The sequence below is a fragment of the Ailuropoda melanoleuca genome, chromosome 10, assembly GCF_002007445.2.
Source record: "Ailuropoda melanoleuca isolate Jingjing chromosome 10, ASM200744v2, whole genome shotgun sequence".
Taxonomy (NCBI): domain Eukaryota; kingdom Metazoa; phylum Chordata; class Mammalia; order Carnivora; family Ursidae; genus Ailuropoda; species Ailuropoda melanoleuca.
Window position 1 is genome coordinate 105491044 of NC_048227.1, and position 18601 is coordinate 105509644.

Consider the following 18601-nt stretch of genomic DNA (forward strand, 5'->3'; position numbering starts at 1 on the left):
ATATATTTTTATATATAATATAAAGATATTTATATACGTGTGTATGTATATATTTATACATGTGCGTGTGAGGTGAGAGGTGAGCACTGCCTGGACCCTCCAGGTCTTCTTCCTTTCAGCCCCTCCTTCCCCTGCACACCCAGCAGTCTTTTAGCCCCTGGAACCCGGGCTCTCCAAAGGGGAGGGAGGGATGTGTGTGCAAAGGAGGGGGCGGGAGAGTTTTAACAACACCTTGTTGCACACATGAAAATAAAGGTCCATCTTGCTTGGCCTCTGAGAATAAGCAGGAAGCTGGAACAAGAACGCCTGCAAGGAACGGGGCACTGTGTCACCAGAGTTTTCAAGAAAGCCAGTAATTTGGATTTTTCTGTGAAGTCTCTTGATTTATAACCAGGGACAATGATTTCACAGATCAATGCCCTGTGTGGATGACAACCAAGAGATACCTGAGGACAGGATCCGTCCCAAGGTCACCAGCTTGTCACCTCTGATTTCTGGGCATATTTTTTTTTTTAGGTTTTTCAAAATGACTAACTCTTGAAAAATTTCTTATAAGCTAATCATACCACAGTATCAGTTTCTTAAAATACGATCTCTTTCAGGCTTCCTCACGTCCCAGCCAACCCTCTTAATCCTGATGTTTCCTGACTTCTTCAGGGGAGGAAAACTCTTTGAAATAACACTTACTTTAAATTTTTGTCTTACAAAACTGAAAACCCTTTGTCAACTTCAAAAAGGTTTTCAGATTCCCAAAAAAGTTTTCAGATTCAAGTACTATTGGAGTAAAAAATATATATATATATGTACTATCAAAAATCCACCAAAAATTCAGCAATACTTTTAAACAAATATGTATTTTGGTAACCTCAACATTATTCTTTTTGTAAGAATACACTAGTTTTCAAGTAATAGGGACTGGATTTGCCTTGTCATCAGAAAACAACAAATAAAATCAGACAAATAAATGTAACAATAGTTTTGGAAACACTGGACATCAGGCAACAAGAGGCAGCGATCCCTGAGAAGCAGACACAACAAAGGTCAGCCCCGTACGTGACCTTCAACAGACACTGAAAATCAACAAGCCACAGACTGAGGCGAATTATTTGCAAGGCTTCTGTATGCTAAAAGATTTATAGGTATAAATCTTTAATCTATAATTCATTTTAAACTCTCCAAACTCAAAAATAAGAAAGCAAACAGCCTAATTCTAAAAATGGGCAAAGATTTGAATGGAACTTCACCAAAGAAAATATAGAGATGGCGGGTAAGCACAAGAAAAGGCGCTCAACATCATCGGTTCTTAGGGAAAAAATAAAACCGTGGGAAAAAATAAAACCGTGGGACACCTCTATACATCTGGTGAAAATGGCTAACATTAAAAAGACTGACTTTATCAAGTGTTGCTGAAACTTATTTGTCGTGCAAAACCCAGAACCATGTTGCGGTACATCCACACAACGGACTACTACTCGACAGTAAGAAGGAAAGAACTGTTAACACACGCCGTAACTTGGGCAAATCTCAAAATAATTGTAGCGAGCCGAAGAAGTCAGCCATGAAAGCATGACTCTATTTCTGTACACAATTCTAGAAAATGCAAACTAATCTCTTGGGAGAGAAAGCAGATCAGTTGCCTGGAGACAGAATGAGGAGGAGGGAGGGACAAGAAGAAGAGATTTCAAAGGGTACGAGACATCCAGGGATGAATGGATCAGCAAAATGTGTTGTATGGCTACAACAGTGATTGCTGACCCTTAAAAAGGGAGGGAATTCTGACGCATGCTACCGCGTGGATGAACCTGGCGGTAAGAAGCCAGTCCCCAAAGAACAAATATCGCATGATTTCAGGTCTCTGAGGTACCTAGAGCAGTCAAATTCACAGAGACTGAAAGGAGAAGGGTGGGTGCCGGAGGCTAGGGGAGGGGGTGGGGAGCCAGTGTTTAATGGGGACGGAGTTTCAGTGTGGGAAGATGAAGACGTTCCGAGGATGGGTGTTGATCGGCTGCACAACCACGACTTCACTGAATACCCCACCACTGTGCACTTAAAACGGGTTAAAATGGCAAATTTTGTGTCTTGTATATTTTACCACAATCTTAAAAATTGCAAATTTAAAAATCGAGCCAACTGGTAGGCGTGACAGGAGGACCGGCTCTGTACTTTGTGGGGCTGAACGCAAAATGAGAATGTGGCATCTCCTGTTCAAAAGGTACTAAGCATCTCAAGGCACCCATCGCAGAGCACTGAACCAAGCTGCTGCCCGTCCCAGTGTGGGACCCTGTGCCAGTGAGCCGGCCGCACGCCCACGAGGTCTGCTGGTTGGAAACATGGGTTGGTGTGAGCGGACTTCTGTTTGATCCTGCTCCCCCCGCCTCTAGATCTGTGACCTTGAACCAGTCCAGGATCTTCATGTCCTAAACCGGCTCCACGGGGCTCTCCGGAAGGTTCAATAAGATAGTAAGACAAGGATGCTCAGCGAGGTGCCTGGCCGTTTGTGCTTAAAGAGTCATTTGTAGAAACGCACAAGGGCTCTGCCTTCCTCTCCTAGGGATGGGACAGCATTCTAGACACAGCCCTTCAATCCCAACCATGGGTCCTTCAGTGTGACGGCGTGTTTGCCTTAGACCTGGGTGCACCACCCGCCGTGACATCTCAGAAATCTCATTACCTTCCAGAACCTCAGTTTTCTTGTCTGTGCAGCACCCATTAGAATCATTAGAACAGAGGCCATGCGTGACAGGGGCTGGTGACGCAGCTGCAATTATCCTTCCACTTCATCCTGTTGTCTGGATGAACCCCGCCCAGCACAGCACACACTTGCATATTGAGCCTAATTTCCCAAATAAACTACTAGCGAGTCAGAGAATTCTATGTCCATCTTCCTGACTTGTTTCATCTCTTCTTTAAAAAAAATAATTAAGTCTACAGAAGAGATCAGACCAAGGTCGCTGAATAATACAACACTCTATTTATTTGAATTTCAACAGAAACAACAGAGGACCTGCAAATAAATGGGTGAATGTTGCATGACTGATGTTTAATCAATTGCAAACTGTTGATAGAGAAAGGACTGATCCTGAAATGCAACTATTATTCCAAGGGACTTGCAGAAGTAAAAACAACCAAATACTCCTATTTTTTATTTTTTAGATGTTTTGTTTGGTATGGTTTCTTTAATTTTGACAAAAGTTCCTTTAAAAACTCATTTGAATGTTCTCTTTAACAGAGTGGAGTTGCAAACACTCTAATAATTTTTTACCACTTTCATATTTAAAGATAATATGCCCTCTAAACATTTACATTCAAGATTTGTTTTTCCTCAGATGTGTAAATAACACATAGTAATTTGCATCTCATGCATAAATCTCACTCTGTTGAATACAAATATTCAGGAAAGTTCCTTGTTTCTCTTCTCTGTTTTCCCCGCTCCTGGTAGATTGGTTGACTAATATTTCCAGAAAGATGAGGAGGGGGCATTGGCGGTTAGAAAATGAATCTCTTGGTACTGCTTTCTTTCAGGGGAAGGGAACTCAGAGTTGAGTATCTCAGTCTTTTACAATACTAATACAAATATTTCAAACTTTCATATTTTCCCAGATGAATGCACTAATGTGTCCTTTGTTAGTGACATGTGTAGATGCTGCCTGTCCGGGGATTTATCCAGAATGCATTTGCCCCTCGGGTTCCTTGTGGAACCATACCTGCATGACTCAAATCAATCTCACTTCCCCGTGCCCTGGAAGGAAGGTGGGCATCCGGGGAGCAGCCCCTGGTAGACTGAATTCTCTCCCTGGCGTCCCATGTTACCATCCCTTCACCTCTGGGACATTACGTTTTAAGAAGTTTGCCTCAGCCTCGCATTGATCATGTCTGGTTAAACTCTGAGGCTTGTTTTATATTCCGAATTTCCCGTACCACTGGTTTCTCGCCTGCTGATCGTTTGCTGGGTCTTAGCTTAGCAAAAGACGTCTCAGGAGAGCCTCACCCCCATTATAAAATGCGACTAAAATATTTCATTGAGTCATCTGCCCTTGGTACAACTAACTCTTTTCAGCAAATGTCTGGCGACGCTTTGAATAAAAGATGCTATATGAACATAAATTGCAGCATTCTCTGCTTCTGCTACTATTTATGTGTGTTCTCTTTCTACCATTAGAAATTTATCTTATTTAGTGTTTACGGTCTTTTTCGTATAAAACGTGCAAAATCTGGTTTTCTAAAATTATTTATTCACTCTTTTTTCCCCTCCACTCATTCTTCTAACAATTTACTAGGTATCCACTGAGCACCTGTCCCAGCTAGGTGGGGCACCCACCTGCCCCGTGTTAGGAGATGGGAAGCACAGGGCAGGGTCCTGCCCCTCAGAAGAGCAGGTGTTTGAGAAGACAGGACTCACAGGTGTGAAGCAGCTGGATAACAACGCCAGACAGAATACAATGGGATCAAAGACAGCGAGAGCTTGAAGACTCCGGAAAACAGAGCAGAGTATGGGAAATGTTGCAATGGGAAACTAATATGAGATGCTATTATCAGACGGTATTGATAATGGAGAGAATCGTATCGTGTAGTCATCACTGACCAGGTCCCACATGCCAGATCCTGTATTTTGTTTATATACTCCCTTGACGGATGCCCACGGCCACTTCGTGAAGTAGGCATTGTGGTCCTACTGTACAGGGAGAAGCGTCCTCGAGGAAGAGGCCGGGATGGAGCAGAATTTGGCAGAAGTAGAACGTGAAGAGTTGGTGAGGAGAAAGAAGGCATTTCCTGGGGAGAAGAGTGAACGCGTCAGGAAGACCTGGCCCTGAGGTCCAGCGAGAGGCGGTGGGGCAAAATGAGGTCAGACCGAAGAGCGGGATTTGGCGGGGAGAGGAGATGAGGTTACTTACTGAGGTAGGGGTGAGTCAGGTCAAGTGAGGCCTCCCACGGCAGGTGCGCAGGAGTTTGGACTTTGTCCTACAAGCGTGGAGCTTCTCGGGAGGGATTTGGGTGGTAATGCCTGCATCGAAGGCTACACGCAGCCATCACACGGTTCAGTGGCTTCGTAACTGAACTGAAACATTACTCTCATCAGTGATTTCGTTTTTATTAGGTTCCTGTCAGGGGCTGGCATTTTGGAGAGGTAGTAAGTACACGAAAATTGACCCTGGTTCGGCATCTTGTCTGAGATCATTTATCTTAGGGCACTGACCTTGGTGGCCTCCCCACCCCTACGCACCCACACACGTGCACACACACACACACACCCGCACACGTGTGTGCACACACATGTACATGTGCACTAACACACACACACGGCTTGCACAGAAAACGTCTTCACTGGCTGCCGTGTTTGTCATCTGCAACCCCAGCCGCTTACCAGTGGATCCAAACCATGCCCGTAGGCTTCTCTCCCCTGGGAGTTCAGAATTCGGGAACTTGGCTGGGGTGAGTCTACACTGTGTCTTCTCTTACGCTGAGCTGCTGTGATCCGCAGGACAGGCAGCCGGGGCAGGCGGAGCGGGCAGAGAAGAAAAACGAGGTATACTATACCTGATGGATTTGTCTTTTGTTTTTAGAAATACCATTCTTATGGGGGAAAATGATTGAATATTGGCAGTTTTGTTTATTTGTTTAAAGATTAGTTATTTATTTGAGAGAGAGAGCAGAGCTAGTAAGAGCTAATACAAGTGGGGGGGTAGGGGCAGAGGCCGAGGGAGAAGCAGGCTCCTCACTGAGCAGGAAGCCCTGACGTGGGGCTCAATCCCAGGACCCCGGGATCACAACCTGAGCCGAAGGCAGACGCTTCACCCACGGAGCCACCCAGGCGCCCCGAATACTGGCAGTTTCGTATCACTCGCCTGACGTATGTACAGACGCACGAGTGACACACGCCTGCCGTTAGGTCACTTCTACTGAATTCCTCTTCCGACTTAAACCAACCTGAAGTGCCTTTCTCTTCCCTTGCAACCTAGACGAGACCAAACTTACAGCTTCCGACGGCAAAAAGTGTGCTATCAAAGACGGAGACTGGTGGTTGACAACGTTAGTGCTACTCTCCAGGCAAATTGACGGAAGCAGGGGTTCCCACTGGCCCGTGTCAAAGCCACGGGACATCTTATTCGGGGACGGCGGGCAGAGCTTCTGACGCTCGAGCCACTGTCCTGCCGCGCTCCTCCTTCTCCCTGTGGAGCTTCACTCTTTAGTTCGAGAGACTTCCCGGGGCTGCACTCCCTCCTCAGGGCAGCCCCGGGCCCCCCTCACCTGTGCCAGGCATCCGTCTCCTCCTCGCGGCTCCCAGACACGTGGCCTCCCTCCCAGAGCCACCCCACAGGCTGCGGGCCTGCCCTTCATCTGTGCAGACCCAGTCTTTCTGCCTGCCGTCGCAGACCGTCGCACCTAACGCCGTCGTGCCCTGTGGTTCTCCTAGCAATCTGATGGCTCTCTGCCCAGACTACAGACTTTACACCAAGAAATGTCTTTGAGTGATGAACGGTGAGGAATTCAAGCCCGCCACACTCTTGGTCCCTGGTTAGCAGCGGAAATACTTTGGTGGTGCGTATGTCCTTAATATCATACCTCAAAGGTGAGTGTCTACCTTTCGTGACTTCAAAAATCTCTAAATATTTAGTGACTGACAGTATGAATCGATGAAAGCCAATTTCAAAATGCCATCACCTATGCGATTCCTTTCCTCCCACCAGCGATATGGTTCTTCAATCTTGCAGTGTGACAACCTTATGAGATGCCTCTCATACCAGCATGGGAGTCATAGAGGACATGGACCTTTCTTCATATCATACACTCATTCTGACAAGTGTTCTTTCTGGGGAAAGGATGGAGGTGCGTACCATGTTGAGGAAGCCCCGAAAGCTTGTTTGATGAAGGCAAGGGTAAGGTAGAGAAATGTTGTAAATCACTTTTGGGGTGTTGCAACATTGTGCTCTTGTAGAAAGAACAAAAAGAACTTGCATGGTCAATAAAACAAGGAGGAATGATAATTTTAGGAGGACATAAGAGGCTGGGCAGAGAAGGGCAAGATGAGACGTTTCTAGCAGTTTGGCTATGGTCTGACCAAGTTTGGGTTTGTTTGCATTTGCCAAAAGCCAAGGGTGTACAGATAATCTGGAAAGCCCCATTGTTAAGGCATATGGCAGTTTCCTCTGTAACTAGGTAAAGTGATGGGACTGTGGCAGTGACAGTGGATTTCCCTTCACCTGGAATGTTGTCTTCATTTGGAAGAGGGAGCTATGTGAATCTCTTACTAATTTATCTTTTCAATTTTTTTTCAGCACACATATAGGAGAAAAAGTCTTAAATAAGACAGTGTAATATTTATTAATTCAATTGGTGGGGAGTTGAGTGATTATTATTATATTTGTAACTTCTCAAAAATTATTGGTATCAAAGGAATTTGGTGATGTTTAGGAAGAATCTGCATTTGCTGTGTCCAGGTTCTGCACCCAGACTCAGCACCAACTAGACTTTTGGAAGAACGAGAGAAGCTGGGAGTGAATAAAATTCAGCTTTGTCCACTTGAAAGAAGGCTGTCTTAGCGTGCATCAGGGATCTCCATAAAAATTTATTCCGCTACTTCTTAAAGGAGTTGTATGTTTACAGGAGAGAAAGTGGTGCTGGTTGAGATGGGGCACATTCTGCTCCTTGGGGGATGTTGCCCCTCCGGGGGAGCACTGCCCTGAGAGAGCGTGCCAATTAGCAGGAACCACTGTTCTTAGAATGAAACCACCCTGTTCCCAGGCAAATGGTCCAGGCTTCATTAGCTGGCCCGAGTCGTGGTGTCACACAAACCCAAACGTATCTGTTCGTGCTCATTTCAGGCCCCATTCACAGGGCAGGCAGAGACGGAGGCCGACTGTGGCCTTCCATGCTCCTTGGCCCCAAATAATTAGAGGCAGGCAGGCCTGCAGCACTCCTAACCACTCTGCTTCCCAGCAGATTTTAGGGCAAGTGGACTTGGCCTTGGGCCTGCCTATGCATGCTTTGGAGACCTAAGACCGTCCTCTGATCGGCATTGCTTTTCTACGTCCATAAGGGCCAAACGCTGCCCATGCCTTCCTCCCTGAGGCCTGTGACTGCCCACGGTCTCTCCATCCCCCACTGGGGCCTCAACCCTATGGCCCAGCCCTGTTACTCCACTTGAATGGGAGCCGTATTTCTGCCTGTCCCAAACCCTGGGGAACTGGCATGCTTCTGCCCTTCCCTCTCTTGCTCCAATGGGCTTTCTGACATGACCCGGCTCAGGGCCACGGAGTCCTGTTGTCTCCCCTTGGCGCCATCTGAGCTGGACTCCGTCCAGTTCTTTGCTCTCTCTGGACTCCTTCGACGTGATGATTCTGCTCTGCCCCCGTGGGACTCGGTCTCTTGAACTCTTCGTCCACTCCCTTGTGTGGTTCTCACCATCGTCCTCTTCCTGCCCAGCAGGTTGCACAGCTGGACTCCGTTCTCCCTTTATCAGCAAACAATCGTGACAAAGCCTATTCCCTGGTCAGGATCACCACAGACGCTGTCACTCTGACTTAGCAGATAGACAGCAGACCTTATGGGGACAGAAGGAAGGAGAGTTACTCCTTCTCTTCAGGAGAGCCCTGGCACTGGAACAGGACCAAGGGCTGATGACTCTTACTGGGGCTCAGGGTCATGATGTAATAGTAAATCATTTACTTTTCTTGCTAAACTAACAAACAACAACAATAAAAGTCCTACTAAAAAGAGGATAAATGTATATTATTTTGTTGTTGTTGGTCCTAGACGACTGGTTTTCTTAAAACGCACAGGGCAGGTGGTATAGTAAGTAGTGGAGGGATGCTCTGTCTTTTATGGGGAACACTCATGTTTTCAGGGAGGTTCTGATGCATAAGATTTTTTGATTCGAGGTGGCTTCTTGGGGAAGGTCACCCTTATTTCTTAGAGTGTGCCATCATAATTAATTCTCCAAGTTTTCCAAGGTTTCCAGAGATTTATTCTTATGACTCTTGGGAGTTTCTGTGGTGTATTCCTAACTTTAGGAGACTATCCCTTTTGAGAACATGGCAAACAGTTCCCTCATCGTTCCAGACAGCGGAGTCTATGTCTTCCCTCCCTAAGGACAAATTCTGAGTCTTTTTTTGATTCATGTTTGATGACATGGCCAATCCCAATAGGAAGTTTATAGATCAGCACTCTGAAAGACAAAGTAAGGAAGGTATTTATTTAAATTACTTTTGGTTTTCCTTTGTAAAGTATGCCATTTTTAAATTGCAGCGCTACATGTGAATTATGGACAAGTGATGGTTTTGCAAAAACACAGTGCTTACAACACATCACATTACCACCGAGATGCCACACAACATGATTTTATTAATACAGTTTAAAGTTAAGGGTACAGGCTTGATCTGTTTGTTTTCAGGTTAATAGCAGCGGGAGCCGGACTTCCAAACAGGGATGGAAGCTTTGATGCTTCATTAAGTATACTCCACCAAGCATTAGCTCCCTATTACCTAGCAAGGCAACTTTCTTGGGAACTGATACAACGTCCCTTTTCCCCACCCACCGCTGCAACTTACTCTGCGGATAACACCATTGCTATGTGTTTATGTGTTTTCCGTGATGACATCTTCTATTTTTATATGAATTCATTGCAACCTCACGCTTGTGAATTTTTGCTTCTTTCCCTAGAATTAGAGCTCCAAATTATAAGTGGATTTGGACAAGGCTCTAATTCTTCTGTAGACAAAAGATTCTTTGAGGGAATTTGGCGGGGAGGGAGAGGTGCAAAGAGGCTCTGCGTGGGGACGGTTTCATGGTTTCATTGCTTACCGCTCACTTAGCCTCACAGCCAATGTCATCATCATCTCAAATAGGAGTCATTAATAGAAACTACCATCGAGGTAAGTGCTCTGCTGTATACATTGTAGCGAGTTAATTCCATGGGGTTAGACATTTTTTCCCTAGAGGAGCCTGAATCCCATCATTGCCATGTCTCTCTTCTCGGGAAGGTTTGCAGACATTGGTGATCTCCGTAACCGGCTCTCCCTGTGCTCACTGAGGGGTAGTAATTACATTTTTGTGGGGTAGAGAGAGATAACCTGTGAGCATGCAAGTTAATTATGTTTTCTTCCCTACTACGTTCTAGAATAACACCAGTGATTTAATAACTGCAACCTTTCTATGCGAGAGGTCCTTTGAGACTCAAAATTGGCCATAGTAAAATAACAATAATATTCTCTTCAACAATAATGGCGGAGATAATTGTACGGTGAAGAGGTGCCATGAAAAGTTTGCCCGGGCACCACCGTGACCTGACCCATTGCCAAGTCATCCTCACCCTTTGGCCTTAATAACATGCCTTCGTTTTGTTCCCCTTATTTATGATAATCTGGAAGTCTTGAGTACCTAAACCAAGCCTAATGGATTGTTGAGAAGTCACAATAATGACATTTTATTCTATTATTATAATTCGTTTTCAGGAGGCATAATTTTAATTATTTGCATGAATAAGATCATGTATTCATGCCAATACAATTCTGATAATTAATTTACATGATGGAAATTTCTTAGTGATTTTGATGTCAATGTTAATAACAACATCTGATAGTTGATCTGGGGATGTTGACATAAATTTAACTTTTAATATATTATTGCCAACACCACCGGCAGTAGAAAATTACTTTGCAAGAAAAGAGAAAAAATCCACCAGGGAAGAATTTCAATGAAAAAGAAAGTGAAACTTCCCTGGGATTCATGGGTCCAGAACAAAATATATGCACTCAGATCTGACAAATGACTTCCTTGGACACAGACTGGGGAAAATGACCCTGTCGAAACATTCAGCTTCCTGTAAAGAAAGCCTGCCATGAATATACTGTGCACGCTGGAAGAAAGGGGTCTCGAGCCACTTTTTTTGTTAGTTTGTTTTCATAACTTTTTTCTTATAAAATCTTTCAAAACTTTTGAACTCTTTCTGTGCTTCTTTTCCATTTTGTCTTTGTTAATTTGCATTTTACAGGGAAAATTAATGGGGGAAGTGATAGGCCATTGTTATTTTACAGAACGAAAAACATTGTGCGTGTCCAGGAAAACCTCTCTTTTCATCTGTTTCAGTCAGTTAAATGACTGAGGTGCGAAGTCCGTTATGGACGAGTGGACCGTGTTAATGAGGAGAACTTATCCGCAGGGAACTGTAGAAAAAGTGCTCTTCAGTTTCCACTGTGGGCGGGAACTGCGGTCCCACTGTTCTTTGTATTGTCGGGAGCTGTAAACAGCAAATGGAACCCCTCCTACATATATACACACATACATATATGGGTGTATGTGTATGTGTGTGTATTTCTGGTTTAAAAATACTGGAGTTTTGGGGAGCCTGGGTGGCACAGCAGTTAGGCGTCTGCCTTCGGCTCAGGGCGTGATCACGGTGTTCTGAGATCGAGCCCCACATCAGGCTCCTCCGCTAGGAGCCTGCTTCTTCCTCTCCCACTCCCCCTGCTTGTGTTCCCTCTCTCGCTGGCTGTCTCTATCTCTGTCAAATAAATAAATAAAATCTTTAAAAAAAAAGTACTGGAATTTTGGGGCACCTGGGTGGCTTAGTCAGTTAAGCATCCAACTCTTGGTTTTGGCTCAGGTCATGATCTCAGGGTCGTGACATTGAGCCCCGAGTCAGGCTCCATACTCAACACGGAGTCTGCTTGAGCTCTTCTCTCTCCCTCTCCCTTTGCTTCTCCCCCCCAAATAAATAAATCCAATAAAAACATAAAATATTGGAATTTTATAGGCCTGCTATTTTTTAAGAGGAAAACGCTCTAAAATCCTGACTGACCAGATCTGTGCTTGGCTAATGCGGCTGTTTTTCCAGGCTCAATCCTCACCTGCAAAGATAGGCACCATCTTTCCTATCGGGGCCTGGGCACCATGCTTGAGACTGTGTGATAGGTGGTGTCCCACTGTCTTCTATTCTTTCAAAGTCACTATCATGGTTCTAAGGGTCCTTACAGAAATTAGTTTGCAAAATACTCACACCCTTGAATAAAGTGAGCATGGGGAAGCAATGAAAAAATTTAAGGCCAGTTTTAATTTTGATTTGCTTTTGGCTTTTGAGATACTGTATTTTGGTGACGGGAGCAGATGAGAAAAACCACCGTGCTGCCTTCTGTTCAACAGGTTAGTTATTTCAGGTTATCGTGCTGGAGGAAAAGGAGGAAGAGAAGGACTCGAGTCATGGTTAAGATATTTTTGTCTGCCCAAATCTTTTCCACGTCCTTGCCATCAACAACAGTGAAAGTATCACTCATTAGCTCTGAACTGACTGGTCTCAGCTCTGCGTGTGAGAAAAGAGGTTTTGGAGGGCAGTGATTAAGACGGGGCAGAAACACAATGCAGCCTACTCTGGGTCTCTCCTCGGTGGGTGCGGTCTCACTGCTTCTCCCCCACCATCTTTACCTTTATCTCCCCTTTTCTCTTCCAGTAAAAAAAGGAAGGATGGAAGCGAAGTTGGAATGCATGAAGTAGGATGAGCTAATTCAGAGTCACCTGTTCTGTGGAGCTGATTCTCCAAACTTGATTTTAATGGTTATTTTGAGAATGCTTATTGGTTGAAAAAATTTCACCACCACTGAGAATTGAAATATGATTTTGAATGTTTCTGTACAAAAACTATGCACTGTGTGATTTTTCAGAATTCACAAGAAAGTGTGAAATGACTTCCTATGGGCTTTGTTGTGATCGATTGATCCTGGTGATTTAAAATATATTCCTTTGGGTGTTGCACAAGACATAATTCAAGGAAAAAATTTATAATTGACACTTAATAACTCTTCAACCCTATCATGCTCTATTTTCACTTCTTCACTTTATTGGTTTCTAATTGCCTTGAAAATATATTATGCTTATGACCATAGTATACATTTCTTCATGGCATAAGGACTCAGAAATATGCTTCGACTAAGTTATGAATCTCATATTACAAATAACGGTGGACATTTTTGTTTTGGATTTTCCCAAATATGCTATTTGCAATTGTTTACATATATTAGAATCCCTTGCATTTAAATAGCTCATTATGTAAATATTTAGGAATAGGTAAATATTTATTTTCATGGAAACTTCCACTCAGTCACTGAAGTAAGATGATACCTTAATGTTGACTGCTATATTGCATGTTCAGTAAAGAATACATAAATATAAAATTGAAATCAAATCACATTTAACTTTTGAAAGTAAAAAAAAAATTGTTCATATTTTGAAACTATATAATTAGCAGAACCTACTGGACCAGAAGAATTACAGTGATAGATCCCTAGGTAACCAGCTTTGGCTNTAGGTAAATATTTATTTTCATGGAAACTTCCACTCAGTCACTGAAGTAAGATGATACCTTAATGTTGACTGCTATATTGCATGTTCAGTAAAGAATACATAAATATAAAATTGAAATCAAATCACATTTAACTTTTGAAAGTAAAAAAAAAATTGTTCATATTTTGAAACTATATAATTAGCAGAACCTACTGGACCAGAAGAATTACAGTGATAGATCCCTAGGTAACCAGCTTTGGCTTTCCCTGTCCTCTGGCTGGGAAGGCTCCCATTTTCCATCTGGCAGTGGAAGAGTTAATTGCTGTGTTTATGGACTATGCAAAGTGTGTGTCTCAGGGCATTTTAGAGCATTTAGTGCATTTAGGATTGGCCTACTTGAGCTCCCAAAGGCCAGCCACGGCCCTGGTGAACAGAGGCCCATGGCTTGATTTGCAGTTGGCTACTAATCCCGTACCTCAGCAAGTGAGGTTATCACACTCAGCCTTTGAGAATTACTTAACTTTGTGTTGGATTTCCTACTCAGGCCAGCTGCAGAATGACATGAGATTTGGGAAGTCCAGCCACTGACCCAGGATCAGATGGGTTCTGGACAAGTGGTAGATCAAGTGGACATCAGAATTGCTGTGGGGAGATGAAACGGTCATGTGTCAAGTGCTAGACTTAGATCCAGGAAACTGGAGTCCTCGTCTGGTAATTAGCTCTGTAAGCTCACAACTCAGACTCTGTGATCCCTGGTTCTCTAATCAATAGAAAAAGGGGAGGAGTAGAGGCCTCTTGAGTTCCTTTGAATTCTAATATTCTCTGACTTTAAATCTTTTGGATAATTTGGATAATTATATAATAATTTGGGTAAGTATACCAAAAAAAAAAACAAAAAAAAAAAAACCCACACAAACAAACCAAACAGGGAGTGGTAGAAATGGAAACACCCATTCTATGTCCACTCTAGAAAAGATATATTGAAAACAAAGGCATGGAATGGACATCGAGGGACAGGATAAGGGCATCAGTGTGCAGAGAAGAGGGGCATTTTGCTCTGGGGATTCAAAAACATGAGTATTTTATCAGAAAGATAAACAACTTGAGTGAGATGACCTATGTCAAACGACCACATAGCAAATGCTCCAAAATGGCCGCTCTGATCACCATTGTTATTATGGAGAAAGATGGGGCAAGGGTTCTCCTACGCACACACNCATAGCAAATGCTCCAAAATGGCCGCTCTGATCACCATTGTTATTATGGAGAAAGATGGGGCAAGGGTTCTCCTACACACACACGCACGCACACACACACGCACGCACACACACACACACACACTTCCCTCCAGTCTGGCTTCTCAGGTAGATTTTTCTGTTAATAATTGATATCTTCTACAGAAAACTTTCATGTCTTATTAAACAGATATATTTGATATTTATGTTTAATAAAAAACACTTAGTTTTATTTTAACTCCCCTGTGCTCTTGGTGAGCATACTCCGGTCAAGGGGCACCTGGGTGACATAGTCAGTTAAGCATCCACCTCTTGGTTTCAGCTCAGATCATGATCTGAGGGTCCTGAGATCGAGCCCCATGAGCCCCGAATCAGGCTCCACGCTTGGTGTGGAGTCTGCTTGGGATTCTCTCCCCTTTCTTCTCCCTCCTCCTTGCCCCCTTTCCTGCTAGTGCTCTCTCTCTTTCTCTCTCTAAAATACATAAATAAAATATTTAAAAAATATTAAACATAGTGGAGAGCAATCAACTTGAATGACCCTAAGAATCTCTGGCACCTCGCTTGTGTACCTGCACCATGCAGGGGTCAGGAGAAAGACTGCTCGGAGCTCCAGCTAGGAAGTAGGTAGGTGCTGGTGCCTCAAAGGATATGGACAACGTACAACTATTCACACAGAAGGAGAAGGTCAGAAGAATTTTCAGCCCCAAGGAAATAGAAAATGAACATTAATTTTTGATGCGGTTTGGATGACTTTGGAAAACCAGCAAACCTCCGACCCTTATTAGTTAAGTGTAAATTGGTGAAAGGGTGGGATTGAATGTGTGAAAAGGCAGCATGGCAATGAGGCCCAAGGAAAGTACTAGAATGCTTCTCTCTAGTCCCCCCCCTTCAACAGCTAACTAAAGAACTACATCATCTTCAAATGCAAAGATTCCATTGGAGAAAAATGGAAATTTTTTTTTTAATTGTGCAAAAATTTGAAAACATCCCTTGGTTACTACATTCTTCCTTCATCCTCTCTGGGTCCATCCCTGGGTCCTTCTTGCCTCTCTGGGTCCATCACTGAGTCCTTCTTGGGAGCATGGTCCGTATTAACCCTTTGTCGTCTGGCTCTCACGTTCATTTTACTGAAAGTGTCTCTCAAAACCCTGGTGACTTCCTGTCTACCATATCATGTTTTTCCCCAGACCTCACCTCTTCAACTATTCCCTCGTATTTGATGTGTGGGGGACCACTTCATTCCTAGATATCTCTTTACCCTTAGTGTCTCGACACCCTGCAGTCTGACTTTTCTATCTTCACTGACTAAAACCCACTCTCCTTTACTGGTTCTTCTTCCTCTCCATGCCTCTAACACGTGGGGACCTGCTCCCCTGAATTTCTTGTCTCCTTGCTCTGTTACGTACTTGTTCCTTTGGTGATCTCAACCAATTCCTGTAGCTCTAGCCCCCCCAGCTTTACAGAGACCACTCCTGTGTCTGTCTAGCTTGCTCTTGCTACTAAACTCCAGTTCTGTATTTTCAGCTTCCTACAGGGCATGCAATGTTATTACTATCTCATATCAAACTCTAAGGTGGCAGTGGAAATGAAATTTGAGGAGAAGTTTGATGAACATTCTAGCAAAAGAATTTTGTAAGTGGCTGGATGTGAAAGGTGGGGAAGAGAACTGCTAGAGATAATCTCGTGTGTGGAATCTGAGCCCTGGGTGCAGCCTTTGGAGACTTTGTGATCCTCTCTTCTACTATGGATGGTGTCTTTCTGGAAGATCTGATTCATCCCTTGAGTCCCTCTTCTATGTAGATGACTAGCAGAGTCCTCTTTGGACCTGACTTTTGTTTGAGTTCTGCCTCTATAGAAACAGCTCTCCCGGACATCTATGCTGTCTTCTCGTGATAACTTTAAATTCAATACATCCAAAATGGGATGCGTTATGTTCCTCTCCAAATTTAATTTCTTCTCAATACTTACAACTGTGGCTTCAAAATAATCATAACTTCCCAGGTTTGAAACCTGAAATTCATCTTTTCTTCTTTTACACTTTTCCTTTTACTCCTACCCCTTATGTGAACTTTTCAGGGGTTACCTCTGTCAGACTCCTCACATCTATTTCATCTTTCCCATCTCAGGGTCACCTCCTTGACTTGACCACCTTATGGTGGATTGGAATCTTGCTCAGACTGTCCACACTCCCTCGCTTATTTCCACAGGAGAGGTAGGCACCCCTACTTTATTGGCACTGTGCTTGACCAGGGAACTTGTTTAGCCAATGGGAGGTGAACAGGTCTGACTCAGCAGAGGCTTGAAATGCGCTTACACAAACTGGGCTTGGGCTCTTGTGTGTCCTCCGCATCTGCCCTTGCCCGAGAAGACTGGCATGAGTTAGCCCACTGGTCCTAGGATACAAACTATCTGGGAGCCCAGATCAGCTGACTCCCAGCCGACCCGCAGATCTGTGACCCGAACAAAAGCTCACTGTTGTGTGCTGCTGGGGGTGTTCTGGCTGCTTGTTGTGTAGCATCATTGTGCCACATTGCCTGGCACATCTCTGCTTCTCGTCTAACAGTCCGCGCTGGCAGCCCGTCTTCTCTCTGTCGGAGGTCCTACCTCTTCTTCATACTTTGCAGACTACTGTTCTTTTTTTTTTTTTTTAAGATTTTATTTATTTATTCGACAGAGATAGAGACAGCCAGCAAGAGAGGGAGCACAAGCAGGGGGAGTGGGAGAGGAAGAAGCAGGCTCATAGTGGAGGAGCCTGACGTGGGGCTCGATCCCATAACGCCGGGATCACGCCCTGAGCCAAAGGCAGATGCTTAACCGCTGTGCCACCCAGGTGCCCCTGCAGACTACTGTTCTGAAAGCACATCCGTAGTCCTAACCTTCTGTTGCTCAACAACTGTCAGAGGCTCCCTATTACTTACCATGTGGTCCACCTCCACGGCTGGTCGGGGAGGGCCCTCCATGATGTGGCTCGTCCTCCATTTCAGGGTTCAGCCCGCTGTCCTTTCTACCTGTGAGCTACAACCCAGGGCGGGCGGGCCGCAGTGTACCCGGAGCTTCTGTTTCCCTCTGTCTTTCCCCACATGGCTTCCTCGGCTTAGATTGTCTTCCCACATTGTTTGTTACATTTTGAAATCTTAAACTTCTTTTCAAAGTAAATCATTGACGCCATCTCTCCGTAAGTTGTTTGCTATCCTTTCACTGCCAAATGTATTGTGATTTTTTTTCCTCTTCCCAAAATCATTCAATCTTTCTCTTTTATTTATGACCCTCCCTTTTTTTGTATTCTTGTCTTTTTCCTGTTTCTCCATCTCCCACTCACCCTCCCCAGGTATTCTGATAAGCTTGGTTGTAAGCTCTTTGTTTTTGTTCGTTTCTGTCTTCTTTTGTTTTCCTCTTTTCTGTGGTTTGGAAATAAGTGCATTACAAAGTAGAATCTTGAATTTTATTTGAAATGAGTTGAAAAAATAATTATATTTCCCCCAATACCTAACAACATCCCCTGCAGTACTAGAATGGAATTTTAATTTGTTTAATTTTCATTGTTTTGTGTTGTAGGAGGTGAGGGAGTGGTTCCGTGTCTGGGGTATTTCACTTGGCAGGCAGCTGGTCATGGCCTCAGGGCTGTGGAAAGTGTCAGGGATCCTCAGAGTTGGGCAGAGAGAATGCCAGGACTTGGGTGCGGAAAAGCAAGTCTTTGTCCCCTCTGCCTTGTGTCTCTGGGACCTGAGCTGCCAAGACAGGTGTAGACCAATGCTTAACCCAGGGATGGGGGCACCAGTTTTTATAATTAGAAATTATCTTTTGATCAAATTGGATTCCTTAGAAATCTGCATCCATTCATTTGATTAGTCATTTCTCATTTATTGCTATTTTGCCACTTTCAGTCTAGAGGTAAAGAAGCATTGTGATTTTAATCCACATATTCTGAGATACCAGAAATCCCATGAAAATGCTAAGTTCAGAATATATTTAAACAAGAGAACATGCTAGACTTTCCCATATTCCCTGGGACTTCTGAAGGGGAACGTTTCATCCAGGACCAAGGGTCATGGGGACATAACTCAGGGTCCCACCAGAGGTAGTGATTAGAATAGGCA